Below are 18,086 nucleotides of genomic sequence, written 5' to 3' on the forward strand. Positions count from 1 at the left end.
TGAGCTCAGGAGCCACACCAAAGGCATCTGCAGTGGCTCCAGAATCACCTCAGTCTGTAGAGAATATACATTTACTTTGCTCCTGCAGGAGCCAAACAGAGTAAGACATGCTGGCCAGGGTATATCAAGAGGCAGAAAAAGTAGCCATCTGTGTATTGCATGCAGGAGTCCTACCTGAGCCTCACTACCCAGGTTTGAGAGAGCTGTTGGTATTAATAAGTATTAATACTATTTGCTTATTTTTGTGGACCTGGTCATGGATCGAAAGCTCACAGTGTGCTAGGGGTCTGTAAAGACATGATACTCGGAACTACTAAAGAGAACTTCTGTCTCAACAAATTTTAATCCCATTCTAGGGCAAGAGCTGGCAAATAGCTATAAACAGACAGGTGGAGAACCACAAATACTCAATGAGATAGCATTTGTGAGAATTAGAGGTGATGGTCTTAGCAACAGCCTCACCGCTTTCAGTGTTTTAACACCCACAGAAATGGAGAGGTTTAATTTAAAGGGGCTTGATGTTATCTGGAGTATGCAGGAGAAACATTAAGGAGGAAAGTGAAGAAGAGATTTTAAAACAAATAATCTTACTTAGACATTGAAATCTGTTATCAAGAGTAGATTGTAGGCAATAATCAATACCTCAGGAGAAAATAAGCAGTAAAGAGCCTTGAATACAACAGCAGGTGAAAAGATATTAGTTTAGACATGGGCAGTGGTTTCACAGGTAGAAACTGAAAAATAAAACTGAAATTCCAAACAGCAATAGAGAATATTCAATCAACTTAAAAGCAAAAGGAAATGAGATGGTAATTGAAATGACACAGGAATTATCTGGTTGATACAGTCTATTTGGATTTCCAGAAGACTTTACACAAAGTCCCTGATCAAAGACTTTAGGGAAACTAAGCAGCCTCAGCATAAGAAAGAAGGTCCCTGAATAGATAGAGAAATGTTAAAAAGGTAAGAAACAAAGTGTAAGAGGAAATAGCCAGTTCTTTCAGGGGAGAGAGGCCATCTGAGTTCTGCAGAGCTCTGCACTGGAAGATTTTTAATGTTTTATTAAATTACCTGCAAAAGGAGATGAGCAGTGAGGAAACAAAGTTTTGTGATGGTACTAAGTTAGTTGGAACAGTAAAGACAAGGGCAGAGTATGAAACTTTATAGGAAGACCTTATGAAACAGTGTGACTGGTTGTAAAGTGTCTGGTAATTCAATGTAGATAAATATAAAGCAGTAAGAATGGTGAAAAAGACACTGAATTTCACAAATAAAAAGGTAGTTGTTATCATTCAGTAGCAATATTTTGGGATTATGATAGATAGCTCCATGAAAACTGCAGCAATAGTGAATAACATGAAGAAAAAAACAAATCTAGTGCTAGGAATTATTAGGAGAGGAAGAGACAACAAGCAAGCATCTCTTCACATTATAGAAATCTGTATAGGTCTACAACTTGAATACAGACTAACTTTTCATCTGCTGTCTCAAAAAAGATGTAGAAGAACCTGGAAAGCTTTAAAAAATGGCAACAAGAATGACTAAATGTTCCTTTTCATGCAATGGCTGTGTAGTCTAGGACTCTCCAATCTGAAAAAGAAACAAATGCAGTGGGATATGTCATTATCTACAAAACTTTGAGTGCTGCTGAGGAAGTTGTATATGATTTGACTGTTCCTGTCCACTCAAAGTGCTATCTAACCTATTTTGTTCCTGACAGGAGCCAATAGGAGATGGTTACGGAAGATCATAAAAATAAGCCAAACATATTGTGATTATTCCTCAGTGAGCTCTTGCAGTCTCCAGAGACCTGTGGCTGCACATCTGGAGTCAGACGTGACATCTGTGCAGTTCAAAACACTGTAGGAGAGAAGCAAGGATAGAAGGAGGTGAGGAAGAAAAACTGTTTTAAAAAATTTATTTATTGGGAAAGCTGGAAAGTTTATAAAGAGGAAATTAATATGAAGAGGTAGCAGAGGTGGAATAAATTCTGAAGGGGTAAATGTAACAAGAAGAGAAGAATGGCACTACAAGTCAGAAAGCATTGGGATGGCAGGTGGCATGGGCAGGTGGGTAGGACTCTGATTAACAAAGGTTTTGGCTATGGAGGAGGAGCCTGCTATGTAAGTAAAAGGTATTGTCCTGCCTTAATAAAGAGAACTAAGTAAAAAATAGAAAAATGTCTGTCATTGTATGAGAAAGGCCTCTTTACTACACAAATATGTTTTCTATGCCAGGGTACTCAAGAAATATATATATTCATTAAAATTTCACTTGGAAGAAAACTTGTAATAAAGATGGTTGGTTAAATATATCAATTTAATGATGTCCTCTTACCTCCCATTTCTCCTGCAGACAGAAGTATTCTGATTAATTATACTGAAAGGAGGCTTTGTCTTCAAATCTTGTGGTTGGTCACAGACCAGTAACAAGTGCATTGAGGGCCAGAAGCACTCTCAGCTGAGGTGCAAAATTATCAGTAAGGTCATCCTTCATGGACTGGTCAAGGAGAAAGACTGGTGAATACAAATCTCCGATCTAACATGTAATACAGAGATTTGTGTGCATTGAGAAGCTTGCAAAGAGAGTTGGTATCTTGGAGGATGAAAGCATGAAGCAGGAAATATTTTCTAATAAGGTGTTATTTTAGACATTGCATGGGGGGAAAAATGGAGAAAAAGTGACCAGCTAAGTACCTGGCACAAGAATATGCATTTTCTCACTTGAATTACGTTAAACAGTAGGATGAGCAAATCCCTATGGCTGCATAGATTCCATATGATTTTTATTTTGTTTTGGAAATGTGCATAATTTAGTAAAATAAAAGCATTGAATCGGCAGCATATATAATTTGGTTCAGAGTGATTAGATCTTTTTATTTTACAGACCTGGGAAGTGCTCGCTCTACGCCTTGAACCTGAAGAAGGAAAAGGTGTTATACAACTTTGAGTTCAGTAATATCCTTCAGAGCCTTCAAATTGTTTGGTTCTTTCAGAGCAAATATGAAGGTTGCTTTTAATAAAACAGCTTTACTATTAAATACCAGCTTTTTGTTTTCAAGGAATAAATTGCTCCTGCCAATACAGCAGATCTTTCCTCCTTTCTGGCCCTCACTGTGACTGAGACATAAACTAGACACACAGTCAGTGAATACTGGTATACTTTAGTCAACAAACAGAATAAATGCAAAAATACCAAATATATTGGGTGGCTCCTAGAATTTATGTGGTAATGACCTTTTGAACGATGTTTTGAAGCAATCAGTGTTCTGAATTTCCTATAAACAGGTAAAGTCTGAGTGGGATCTGCTAAGTTTAGCGTCTGATCTTCAGAAAAAAAAAAAAGTCTCACTGTGGCTTTTTCACAGTTACCTTATCTGTATTCTTGAGTACGTAGAAAATATGCATATTTACTTACGTACCTCAAAGGTAGCCGCAGGCTGAATGGCTACAGTTATACACCCACAATTCAGATAAGTAACCACAGATCTCCCTTCTTATTAGAAATACAAATATGACAATCCCAAACTCTTTTATTTTAGAAATGCATGCTTTTAATTTTCTTTTAAGTAAATGAAACTTCATTTCAAATGGTTGAAAATACATATGCTGTGAAAATACAATGTGAAATCTTAAATCTTTGTAATGTTCTTCGTACACACAAAAACCTGAAGGACAGACATTTGTGGGATATAATCAGAGAGGTCAATTTCTAATTAAAGTTTTAAAATAAATAAAACATGAAGAAAGAAAGAGTGAGAATGATGAGAACACTCAGTCACTACTGACTCTGTATGGATGCTTCTTGCTGGAAGTGAAAGACAAGAAAGTTGCTTGTGCAGTTAGTTGTAGGACAGGGGACTATAAAATCCAAGAAGCATTGTAAACCCAATATACTATTGGAAAAGCGTATCAATATCTTATTGATACAGATCAACAGTGGTGTTTCTGTGAAAAGTTTTGAAAGCTATACTGAAGGAAGAGCCATAACTTTTCTGACTTTGTGTATAGATCACACAAATGAATCTGCATATTGTACCAATAACTGTGAAGACCTTACTTGGAATGTATTTCCAGTTTTGCGTGCTGCCCTCAGGAAAGAGATGAAACCAACTATTGAAAGTCTGGAAGAGAACAAAGGAAATGATCAGACTCCTGAAAAATGATTTGCAAGGAAAGCTGGAGGTGAGACATAATGAATTTCATATATGTCAAAAGGAGGAGAAAGAAATGGGTTGTGTTTCATGTCTCTCATGAGTAAGACAAGAACTAATAAGTCTGAATTGGAGAAGGAGAGTTGAATTCAGATACTCAGAAAATCTGTGAAAAAGTGCAGCATATCGATTAGGAACATTCTTTAGGTTTCAGCTGCAAAGATCTTTAAGTACACATTAGACTCTCTGTCAAGGATGAATAATATCTGCGGGGAAGTGGGTGGTCTATGCAATCTCCCTAAGACACTTGCAATCTCTTTTTCTATGCTGCTCTTATGCAATAGTAGATGATTTCCTTCTTGTTTGTCACCTTTAATTACAGTCTAGAATCTCCTTGGTCCTTTGTCAAATTGGGTATATTCACAATGCTTCACATGGCAAATAGGCATTGAAATAGTTAAGCTTTGTTTATGTTTTTATCTGAAGTGTATTCCAGACCTCTTATTAGCAGTTACTTTTTCTTTTTTAAGAGAAGATATTCAGACTAATTAGGTGAAGTCCTTCAGGGTTGTTTCCACTGAGCTCTTCACTTTTATAAGTGGAAGAGATCTGTACTCCCTATAATTTTTCTTATCAAAAGTTTGTTGATTTTTGGAAGAAATAATTCAGATGCCCTGAGAGACAAATATGAGTTTGCAAATCATTCCTGGTTAGTTCTCTTATGCTTCAAGCACACTTAATTTCCATTTCTAGGTGATTTTGCCTTGCATCAGATTCTTCAAAGGAATCTTATCTGGTTTTCAGCTTGGACATAGAGATAATATTTCATCTTTATACCATTATTAGCCAACCTAAATGTAAAATAAGGAAAGCCCTACTGAACAGGTGAAATGTGAACAAAATTTCAGGGAAATGAGATTTAAAAAAAAAATTAATGTCTAGTTCAGGACTTCTGATCTTAAAACCTAACGCTGCCATGTCCCACTAAACATGTCCCTAAGTGCCACATGTAGACATGGCACATTGGAGCATTGGAAGAGGCTGCGCAGGGAAGTCATTGAGTCACTGTCTCTGGAAGTATTTAGAAGACCTGTAGATGTGGCACTTAGCAACATGGTTTAGTGGTGGATTTGGCAGTGTTAGGATTATGGTTGGACTTGATGATCTTAATGGTCTTTTCCAACCTAAATAATTCTATGATTCTACCTCCAGGGATGGTGACTCAACCACTTCCCTGGGCAGCCTGTTCCAGTGCTTGACAACCCCTTCGGTGAAGAAATATTTCCTAATATCCAACCTGAACATCCCCTGCCACAAATTGAGGCCACTTCGTCTTGTCCTATCACTTGCCACCTGACAGAAGAGACCAGCACCCACCTCACTACACCCTCCTTTCAGGTAGTTGCAGAGAGCGATCAGGTCTCCCCTCAGCCTCCTTTTCTCCAGGCTGAACAGCCCCAGTTCCCTCAGCCACTCCTTCAGAAGACTGGTGCTCCAGACCCTTCACCAGCTTCGTTGCCCTTCTCTGGACACGCTCCAGCACCTTCATGTCTTTCCTGTAGTGAGGGGCCCAAAACTGAACACAGCACTCGAGGTGCGGCCTCACCAGTGCCCGGTACAGGGGACCATCACCTCCCTGCTCCTGCTGGCCACACCATTTCTGATACAGGCCAGGATGCCGTTGGCCGCCTTGGCCACCTGGGCACACTGCTGGCTCATATTCAGCTGGCTGTCGACCAGCACCCCCAGGTCCTTTTCCGCCGGGCAGCTTTCCAGCCGCTCTTCCCCAAGCCCGTAGCGCTGCGTGGGGTTGTTGTGACCCAAGCGCAGGACCCGGCACTCGGCCTTGTTGAACCTCACACAACTGGCCCCGGCCCATCGATCCAGCCTGTCCAGATCCCTCTGTGGACCCTCCTGCCCTCGAGCAGATCAACACTCCCGCCCAGCTTGGTGTCATCTGCAAACTTGCTGGGGGTGCACTCAATCCCCTCGTCCAGATCATTGATAAAGGTATTGAAGAGAACTGGCCCCAACACCGAGCCCTGGGGAACACCGCTTGTCCCACTGCCAACTGGATTTAACTCCATTCACCACAACCCTCTGGGTTCGTCCCTCCAGCCAGTATTTTACCCAGCGAAGAGTACACTTGTCTAAGCCATGAGCCGCCAGCTTCTCAAGGAGTATGCTGTGACAGACAGCAAAGGCTTCACTGAAGTCCAGGTTGACAACATCCACAGCCTTCCCCTCATCCACTAGGAAGGTCACCTGGTCATAGAAGGAGATCAGGTTGGTCAAGCAGGACCTGCCTTTCATGAACCCAACTGACTGGGCCTGATCCCCTGGTTGTCCTGCACATGGCACGTGAGCGCACTCAAGATGAACCTCTCCATAATCTTCCCCGAGGTCAGACTGACAACTTGTAGTTCCTCAGATCTTCCTTCCGGCCCTTCTGGTAGATGGGTGTCCCTTCCATTTACTGCTCAACAGATTTACCTTCCCCATGTCTTTTTGTAAAAAGGGCTAGGTCTGGTCTAAAAGCTTTCTAAAAAGCTTTTATTGTTAGAGAAGCCACATACTAAATTAAACAGCATTGCACTGCAGCTAAGAGCCCCCTTCTTCCTTTTACTCTCCTTGCTCTGTACCCCAGACTGAGTTATTTCTTTAGTTTCTTTCTGTGGGTTGCAAATCTAATGCCATGAATTGTCTGGAAGAATATGTTCCTTAGTATGAAGAGCCCCTCCTGGCATGAAGGAGGTGAATTTCAAGGAAATGCTACAAACTTGGTAGGACTGAAGTAAAGGCAATATAAAAGGGAGAAATTGAATGTCAGTATTCATTTCCATGTATGCCTCAAAGTATCTAAATGCAACCTGGGCAAGGAAAATTATTTCCTTTATCATAACTGTCTCCTCTTCCATTATTCTTCCTTTTTGGATTTTTTTCCCTTCATTAATATAAATACATTGCTAATCCAGTGGGCAACAACAATCCACTGTTGTTACATCAGTCATCAAAACCAGGAAAATTGGTTGCCTTAATTATGTGGCATAACCACCTGAAAAAAAATCAGAAGGAAGTTTTGTTGTTATCTGTTCCCATAGCTAAGCAATGTATTTCCTTCAGAGAGCAGAGCTAAAATCAGAAGCTCCTTGCACATGCTTAATTTCTTAACGTTTGTTTTCCAGAATACTCTTTCTATCATTCCCCCCTGACCTCCAGCTTGCTTGTAGGCTTATGCACCTGCATTAAATGGATATTTTCCTCTCATATTCTCCGCAATGGTTATTTTTAGAATTAATTAAACCCTCTGAGACCAGGCTTTGTTGTCGTTTTGCAGAGATTCCATGCACAAGTGCTATTTAGGGAAAATTTGCAAGAAGTAAGTACAAAGGGCTTTCAAATCACTGTTATACTGCCTATGAAATGCATTTGGGGTGATTCTGTATTTCTGGTGATATGGTTATTTACCCTACAGTGCCCTGCAGTCCGTAGGCCATTCATTGCTCTTGACATAACAAAGATGGGAAAAGTTTGTGAGCTGGATGCTTGTGATAAGATGATGATAGCGAAGACAAAGGTCATCTGTATTTAGCTTGTTGGCCCCTTCAGCACTTAATGCTAGTGCAGCACTCATATAAAGAGAAAAATGCAGGCATATCTCTCTCGGTTTTGTTTGCGCCTATTTAAAATGGTAGTTACACTCAGATATGCCTGCAATTACCATTATAATTCTAGATCATTATATCAACTGCGTATCAAGACTAACTGCAGCTGCTGTGCTGTTTTCAGTTTTCACTTACTGTAATTTTTAACTTTTGCTGCTATTTAAGACACCTCCAGTCCTTACTCATAGGAACAGTGCAAGTAAAGGTATTAGAACTGTTTGCTGCATGATATTTGTTGACTATAAACAGTTTCTTAATGAAAATATTGTGCAGAAACCATATATATCGCTATACTAGATTGTTCTTTTTAAGTTGAAATCTCCATTGATGTCAAAAGTGATATAATTTCTTTGCATCCATGAATGTTGAGAGTAGCTATAAGTGACTATGATTTTAAAAATAGAATTCAAGTCAACTTATTGTTACAGTGTCTATAATAAATACCACTACTAAAAGAAAATCTGTAAAGAGGAGGAGGAGGAAAGTCTGCCCTGTCTTCTAGTTGTTTTCTGCAATCAGTACACACAATATTCAGTGAAATTATAGGAATCCAGTTATAGATAGTTCTTAGCTGACAGCATATTATTGACAACAGGGACTGCTAAGATGTAAATAGGCCTTCCCTTCAGATTTGTGGAATTGTTTTTACTTTTCAAGAACAAACCATATTACTTCTCTCAGAGTAACAGGCATTTGTTTGTCTTTCAGCCAAAATGATTTGCCATCTGCTCCTTCTGCAATTCTTGCATTTCTTTTCAATTGTCCTTTTAAACTTTTTTAGAAGCAAGGGAAACAAAACCTCAAAAATTGTCATAAAATAAAATCAGTGGTTTTACTCCCTGGTAAATAGAAATTGCTACATGAATAGCTGGAATTTTCAGGGCAAACCAGTATCAGAGTTATTTTGCTTCTTCAGTATTGGAGTGTACTCCAAATAAATTCAAATCAGTAAAAAAAAAAAAATCCTCAGCTACCCATTTTTTTCCGTATTTAATGCATCCTGTAATTCCAGCACTTTACTACTGACAAGTGTAATTTTCACGATGAGCAGGAATGATAGTGCGGCTATCCATGCTCTCAGTCAGGCAAGAAAGTAATTCATTACTCAGTCCCTGAAAATTATGGGTGTGCAACGAACTCTTATCTATGTCTCGGGGAAAGACTCCACCACTAGCTAAGCAAAAAAATACAAGATATGAGTTTGATGAAATTAGTTGATACAGAAATTTGGGCCTGTTAATTTGTACCAAAAGCATGACATAGGTAAGTGGGAGGAAATAGCTGGTTTGGTTCTAAGTTTTCTTATAGAGAATAACTTCAGTGGAAGGAGGGGAAGGCTCAAGAGTGGAGGAGGAAGCTTATATTGAAAGCAAAATTTTGGCAAAACTAATACAAAGCAAATGTGGGGCTGGTGGCCTCAAACATCAGCTCATAGTCATAGGACAAGCAGAGGATTTATAGAGGAGAGGCTACTATGCATTTTCCATCTGATACTTCAGCTGCTGATTAAATATTGCTGTTGCCAACACCTTCACTCCATCCTTGCTTTTACTACATATTTATGTGACAAAGTCTGACTTCTTGTTGCTGAAAATAGTTCGCATGTCAGAGGCAAAATGACTTACCATGGTACATGAACCTTTTTAGATGTTTTGAGCCTTGTAAATGAAAGTTCCTGGTCAAATCCACACTGATGTTGCTAAAGCAGACTAAAATAATTGGGAAAAAATATCTATTTATAACCAGTTCTTTATTCATAACATCCCTGGGATCCTACTGATGCTAATATTCAAAGTAAACATTAGAATGGAAACTTCAAGCTTTATGTTCATAAGTTTACCCTTCTTTAGATCTGAGGTCCATCATCATGCTGACACAAGCATTAGTGATGGTTCAAATGATACAGGTTTTTAACCCTCATCTGTTAACTGCTAAGTACAATGCAGGGCTAAAAAGGGAAGAAAAGAATTGAAATTTGGTGTAAAGTATTATTTCAGTATATAAGAAAACTTTTTCCAAGTAGAAAGGATATTGATGTTGTTGATGCATGTCCTTCTGGAGATTTTTTAAGAAGAAAGTTTTCCTTAGACACTGCAGTGTTTAACCTCAAAGTTAAGTATATACTTATCAACAAGGAAACACTTATGAGGAAAGTATAGACATCAAGTAATTTAATTAATATAGAAATGTCAGAAATAGTAGAATAAAAAACAGGAACTAAGAGTTTTATGCAGAAAGAATGCAATGCCACAATTAGTGTTGTGGAAACACAGGCCTTGAACCATGGTTTAGTAAGAGAAAAGAGAAGAAGACAAAGTGAAGCAATATCTCTGTATGGGTAGTCCTATTTGAACACCTACTTTGGATCAAGAGTGTAATTATGAAGTGGTTTTGTTGATCATCTATGATTAACATGCTGTGAGTGCTGTATTTACAAGGAAAATGATTTATTTAAATGAAATCAGTCCAGAAGATAGACTTCAACAACATCTAATGCATCCTACCTACTAATGAGATTTCAGATTATGAGATCAGATTAGAGCCAGTCCAAAGTAAAATTTCCAAACTATGTATAGTATAAATGCCAAATCCCCAAATCAGCTGTTTTGCTCTTTAGATCTGCTCCTGTTTGATTGAATTACTTGCTAATGTAGACATAATTTGTGTTTAGTCTGAAGGAGATGAGACACAAGTTTGTTGAAACCCTTTCAGTGAAGGAGATGATAGAAAAGAAGAGGGAAAATGTGATATAGGGGTTTACTTTTAGGATTGCTGCCAAGCAAGAAAGAGATGTATGAGCTACTTCAGCAACTGCTGGAAATGTCCAAGAACAAGATAGTAATAATGGATGTGTCCTGGAAGTTATCAGATTATCAACTGTATACTGGAAAACAAAACAATCCTCAAAAATCTTAGGCAATACATCTAGATGGAGATGACTTTGTATTTCAGATGGTGGGGGAAAGTAATTAAGGAGCAGATACATCACAGAATGCAGTTGATTGAGAATGTGAAAGACTGAAGGTAATTTGTGTGAAAGTGATCATGAAATGTAAGCACTCATTTATTCTCAGGAAAGGTGTTTGTGATTACAGTAGAATACAGATTATAGCTTTTGGAAAAATAGAATTCAATATAAGGAATTGGAAGGAAAAATCTCACAAGAAAATAGTGAAAATGCCATATTTTGGATGAGATGAAAGTTACAGGGAATATGCACAACTGCAAAATTTCACTGTACAATTGCAAATTAAGATGCATAGTGAATAGCTATCCTGACTGCATCAAGATCACTTTAGTGAAGGCCAGAAAGAGATAATGCAGAATAGTAACACTTTTTCTAGGGCAAACTGTGAAAGGATTACATAAGTATATAGAGATAAAACAAATTGCAAAATGCAAAAGAAATTCTAAGTAAAAAGGACATTAAATAATTAAAAAATAAGTTCATAGGTATATTAAGAGAAGAACTATATTGACTCATTTTTATAAACTTGCAAACACTTTGCATTTGCCTAAATTGTGAGGAATTCTCCAAAGTTTAACTGCTAACATTTACAAAAATTTTTTTTTAATAAGATTTTTCAATTACGTTAGCTGTGCATTCAAAGCAGTTTTATTTACGTGTTCTCTTTCCTTAAATCTCATCAAAATCCAACAAAATTCAGATTACATTACAGTTGATGCATTCCTCTTATGATAGATTAAATGACCTTTTCAAAGAGAGAAATGAAATTGGTTTGATATCGTGTGCTATAGACAAATCCATGTTCTAATCCCCAAATTGTTTACATATTGATTGTTTAGTAGTTTGTTCAGATATCTCTCTGGGTATTAAAGTTATGACAGCTTGTCCTCTTTTTAGCCACATTTTGAAGACAAATAGTATCTATGCCCTTTTTCAATCCTCTAGGTTCTCATTCAATCCCCATTACTTCTCATGTATAATCGTCAATAATTCAGAAATTGTATCAAAATAAATATCACCAGATCCTCTGACCTGAATGCATTTAATCTATCCACATATCCCTTGATCTATATTTTCCTTATTCTGATTTAAAAAAAAAAAATTAAAGATTTTAACAATAACTTTTCTTGTGGTAACAACAGCTAAAAAGATCCTGAATACACTTAGCTTTTTTCAGTCCTCATTTCTTTTTCTCCTTTCTCCATCCAGTGCATCTGTGTTTTCCTTTACCTTTCTTGCTTCTGTTGTTTTCTACTATTTTTCCTTGTTTTTCTATGCCCTCTGCAGCTGCACCACGGTCTTCCTGTTTAATGTGACTGTGCTGTAATCTTAGGCTTCTTTCTTCATCTTTTTAAGATCCGTTTTAGATTTTGGAGCTGTTAATGTGTTATTGTAGAGCCCAATTTGTTTCTTACTATATCTCTTTATCACCATTGGTTATCTTTAATGGTGTCATCCCTCTTCAGGACTGTATTCCAGGCATAAAAACTTCCAACTTTTCTTTACATGGAATATTACTTGAAGGATTTTTTGGCAGTTTTTATCACAATGGATCTGCTTTTCTGCTCTCAGTGGATTTTAGGGCAGGCGTACTCTTCTGAATATTCCTTCTTCTTTTTTCTACCCCCCCCCCCCCCCCCCCCCCCCCCCAATATCTACCCTGAGCCACTCTTCGGACTGGGTTACTGAGTCAGTGTGCTCATCCTTTTATTCACCAGAAGGTTCACCTATAGCAGTCACTATTCCCTAGTCAGGAAAACTGTAATCCTTTTCTCTATATCTACAGATATGCTGTTACTTGTTTTTGTCCCCATTTGAGTCCTTACCTTCATGCAGTAAGCCTGATAGGAACAGTGCTCATGTATCATAATCCTTCACCTTCGTTCCCCCCAAATCAGTTGAAATTTGAAAATTCTACATTTTCTTCTAAAAATTCTTCTAAGATGATTTAGAAGATATAATTTCTAAATGAGCTTGCACAGCCTGAGCAGAATATAGTGTATGTTAGGGCTATGCAACCAGAACACCAAGATGTCAGATCACAGTAGTAGATAGGTGGTTGTCTCCCATTTGGAGGAGAATTTCCATTTATATCCTTAAGTGTCATCTTCTCTGGACCAATGACTATGAACCTTGTACGCTATCTGAATATATATCTCGGGTCATATATATCCATCTGGTACACCTATTTTGTATTATTCCTCTTTTATCTTAAACCTCTTTGTTGCAGTTCTTTTTTTAATGAGCTAGTAGCTGAGATGCACTTTTCCCTTCACTTTTAGCCTGACTACGCATTGTAGCTAGGCTGGAAGTGGGAAGGGGCATTTCGAACAGTACAGTGAATTCTGGAATTAGTGCCTTTTTTATAATTTTAGGATAACTTGAAAAAAGCCATACACAGTAAATTCTGAACAATGTGGACTGAAATTTCCCTTCTAGGAAGACATATGCCTTATCAGTTAATGATCTGTTGCTCTCAAAGATGAAAATTCAGAGCTTTTTACTTGTCAAAAGCTGATGTCAACATTCATCAGATGCAAGAAATTCATTCCAGTCTGGACCTAGGATGTTGCCTAGCTGCTTTCAGACAAATGTCAATAGTTAAAATGCTTAACAAGAACAGCTTTGTATGTTTATGTAAACTACAAGCTATATGATGACTTTTGCCCTATGTATGCTCATAGCAAAACACAGTGAAGAAATATGACAGTTTGTCTTCCAGGAGTGACACAGAGCAGCAGCAATAGCTAGGTCCAATTTCTCTAATTTTTCCAAGGAAACTGAATGTGGCTTCTCATATAATGCATGCAAATTACACCCCCAAACCATAATGTTTTGTTCGTCTGCTCCTGCAATAAAAATTTGCTAAAGAAAGGCTAACTTTGAATCTGGTTTGGTAAAACAGGCAATTACATTCAAGTTACATTAAGAATTGAATGTGTAGGAGTATGATAAGAAGATTTAATGACCTACAGCATATAATTAAAAGGAGAAAAATAAAGGAACATCTCTACATGCTATCTTTTTATTCTCAAAGGTTGTTATCCAACAGCGCTTAATTCTGTCCCATGCCACTTACCAAGATAAATGTTTGTTATCTTCACATTCAAATCAACCAGCTTTCTCAGGCATGCAGAGAACAGCTCTTCACTTCTTATTCCCAGTGCCTTTGCCTACAAACTGCATGTTCCATAAAAGCCTGCAGCTTCATTTGAGGTGAAAACCTTATTTGACTCTTCACCACTTGCAGAAGGGATTTTTTGGGTATTTTTGTCTCTGTAGCTGTGTGAACTATAAATTTATTTATTTATTTATATTTAAAGAAAGAATTCAATGGAGAGACACAGGTGCCTAAACGCTGTAGTTGCTCTGGAATATCTAGGTAGCTTGCACAGCAAAGATCAGAGGGATATCCTACAGGGTAACCATGCCACTGAAGAGCAGAATGTGGAGTTCAAGCAACACTGCAGAATCTAAAATAAAACTGAATCCCTATGTCTAGGCACCTCAGTCTTCCCACAAACACAGATTTTGGCAGATTTTCAGTGTCAGCAGTAGCACCAACTCTATCTGCTGACAACTTTCACATCCATAAACCAAAAAATGGGACAACATTTTTCAAGTTCCTGTCCCATTTCCTGCATTTCTATTTTGTAGCTCTGACCTAAGTTAGAAGGAACAGGGTGGAAAAAGGTTTTGTGTTTTCTTCATCATGTGTGGTATAAGCTTGTATCTCCATTCCCTTTGGGGGGAAAAAAAATGAATGCTGAAAGGAAGGGGGAGAGCAGGATCAGCCTTGACAGAAGACCAAGGTAAATCTGCAAAAATTTCCCAGGTGTGTGTTAGCTCCCAGCCCCCTCAATTAACTTGGCAGCAAGCCTCTGAAAACTAGCCCTTAGAAAGTGAGGTGATATTGGACTGACCTCTCAGCTTTTGTAGACTAAAGCTTCAGGTGGCCTGATCTGGAAGGTGAACCCTTGTGAAGCACTGTAATGGTAATGCTTATCTGCTGCAGATCAAGGCAGCCTCAGAGGCACCCTGAACAACAGTTTGGAAAAGAGATCTCTTTCAGGACCATTTAAAACGGCCGTTTGCTTATTTTAGACTTTTTAGTTTTCTTTAGTAGCTGTGTTTCCAGTCTTTCATCAAGATCCTCATTGTTTATGTGATGAATTTGCTTTCATTTTAATTTTATCTTCTTAAACCTGTGATTTTCACACATATAGGGCAATTGCTTTTACTAAAGGAGAGCACTGAAAATCAGGGGAAAACTCTTTGTGTTATAATCCAAGATAAATGAGGGGATGTTCTATGGAAACATTAAAGGTCAGCTGATATAAAGTAGTAGGCAAAGCAGCATATTATTTCCTAGCCTTTATTTCAGAAATAACTGAATTATTTTGATTAGTTTTCTCTAGAAAAACATAATCTTGAAATGCCACATCAAAGATCTCTACATAAACTGGAGGAAAGAAAAAGTCCTGTAAACTAGAATCTGTAAGGAAAAGGTTGTGTGTTAGGCAACCTTTATTTTGACACTGCTTACATTTTAATTTAAATATGAATAAATTTTTGGAAGTGAGCCCCTTTCTGGTGTCAGCTAGTGCTTTTTTTCCTTTTTCCTCTTTACTCTGAATCATCGCTTTCTCAGTTTTCTAATAGAAAGAAGAAAGAAAATGGAAAAGCACCAAGCTATGAAACTGGACAGTTTTCTTTTTACCTGTACTAAGTTCTCAATAACCAGTGGACAATTCCATTCTGAGTTTTGAGTTTATTTTCATTCCTGTCATGAAAAAAAAAGAGTATCTTTCAAACACTTTGATGAAATTACAGTTATCAGAGGAAAAGTATCATCATGTACATGATCACATAGTTTTACAAGTATAGATTACTTGTAAAATTAAAGTAACTGTACTAATTAAGAGTGATTTATAGAGATGCTACAGTAGCAGCTAATATTCTAGTTTTGAAGACTGGCATTGACTTCAAATTCTTGTCTGCCAAAAACTTAGTTCTGGTTTTTTTTCTGATTTTTTTTTTTTCTCTTTTTCCTCACTCTATGCAGAAGGCAATATGTTCATGGCTGTGTTTGTTGCCGTTACTTGTGTAAGCATTGATGACCTACAAGCACCAGAATTAATGCTTTATTAATAGTTTGCGTATTTCTATTTTCATTTTAATTTTAGTATTTGTATATTGCATAATAAGGATCTGTCTTTTACTATTATTCATTGCAATCTGTTAGGTTACTTAATTTTCTTGGATATTCTTTGATTCAGCCTCTAATTTCTTTGTCAACTCTATTTCTTCTGTTCTCTTCCTGATATTTTTTAGCTGGATAATGCTCTATTATATATGGTCTTTTTGTGTTTGTCTAGTCCACATCAGGCACAGGTGATAAGTGACAATTTTTCTCTGAATTCTACGACTGGGCTTTGAGAAGTGGGTTGCCACCTCTCTGTATGTGCTGATTGTCATCTGAGGCTTGTCCTCAGCTTCATAGCCATTACTGTCCTGAATCTGGTAATACTTATTGCCTTCTGTTGATGATAAAATTCTGGTTACTACAAAATTCCCTAAAACTGCTCTGATTTAAAATGACTTAGTCTTAATCTGTCACCTGTATACTTATGTTATTAAATCACGCAGGCATAATTTTCTCACTCCCATGCCACTTAAGCCGAAGACTTGGTAACAGGACTTCTTGTAAGTTTTCAGGATTTACCTACTCTTTACTGTTCCATCATGTGTGAATCCACCAGATTTCCCAGTGTTTGATTATAATAACAAAGTTGCCCACACATTAATATTCCATTAGAGATCTTGTTTAGGATACTGAATATACTTTTCAGTCTACAAATAAGAACGTACTACTTCATGTGTCTTACCTCCTTAATATTAGCCTTTACCTATTTGAAAAGTGGCTGTTGTTATCCTAGATGTGAGCTAACTCCGAATGCTTTGATGTATCACTATAAATTCTTGCTATCATTCCTCTACCAGGCTTTATGCCAGTCTCCTGTGAATGACAGCAATATGCCAGATATTGGAATAAGACCATGTCCATCTTCCACTCCTTCAAGGAACTAAAAAATAAATACACTTAATGAAATAACTTATCTTTAATTAAGTGTTTGAAGTACAGCTTCAAGAAGTTTAATGGGAGAATGTTTGTGATTCAATTTCAGTATTCTATTGTTATTAAAATTTGGTTTGATTTTTCGAGAAGATACACCAGTGTACTCAGGCAAAAATAAGAAAAATAAATTAATCTGATTACTGCATAATTTCGCAGGACATTTTCTTCTCTCTATTGTTTCTTGAAACTCTGCTCCATTATACACTACAGAAGACATGTCGCAAATATGTCAATCCTCTTGCTTTAGATTTAATGCATTGCTGTACAAAAATGGATGTTTCATACAAAAAATATTCAGATTATTTTATTTGATTTTTAAGTTATTTGCTTTGGTTGAATTATGTGGCACTTTTACTGTGGACACTCTGAACAGGTTTTGTGCCCTAAAAATTTATGAAAAGAGGATGTTTTAGCTGAGCAGTAGGGAGCATCTGTAGACACAAAATTATGAACTCACTTCTCATATGTAGTCATACCATGAATTTCAGTGTAGGAGTTAGGGAAACTCAGGCACAGAAAGCAACATACCATATGCAAATTTCTGCCTTTACTGGTAGATTTTCACAATGCTCTGAATTTGCTGGACAGCCCACAGAAGTCCCCCAGCTGACACATTTTGTGCGTCCTCCTTCTTTCTACTGACACCACAAAATTCTCATTACCATCCGGTTCAGCTTTGTTTAGTGTTTGTCTTGGGATTTCATTCTCCCTTCAAGGTTTGCAATCTGCTCTTTTATCTGTGACTAACTACTCATACCAATATGTTCCATACCAAAACTTCTGTTTAACTAATGTCTCATTCACTCATCCATTTCCAAGGTCAAGATTATCCAGATACCATAATATATTTTGAATAACTATTGAGGGTCCAAGCTGCTGATCACTACTCAGCCTGGTTTTCTCAAATGTCCATGGAAATTCCCATGGGAACTACCCATGATAATTTTTCCCAAATTCCCCATGGAAAAAAAGGAATCTAGCCTAGGAAATGCTAAATAGTTTGCAGTTTTTGAAAGTCGCAGTTTGACTAGTTAAGGACTCTGCTCTTGTAACCTCATGTCTCAATTTTATTGAATTGCCATAGGAGGAGGTGGAAAGAGCTGGAAGAAACACAGAGACTCTGGGATAACAGGACTATCCATTTATTTAAGTACACTGAGA

The sequence above is a fragment of the Aquila chrysaetos genome, chromosome Z (assembly GCF_900496995.4).
Source record: "Aquila chrysaetos chrysaetos chromosome Z, bAquChr1.4, whole genome shotgun sequence".
Lineage (NCBI taxonomy): Eukaryota > Metazoa > Chordata > Aves > Accipitriformes > Accipitridae > Aquila > Aquila chrysaetos.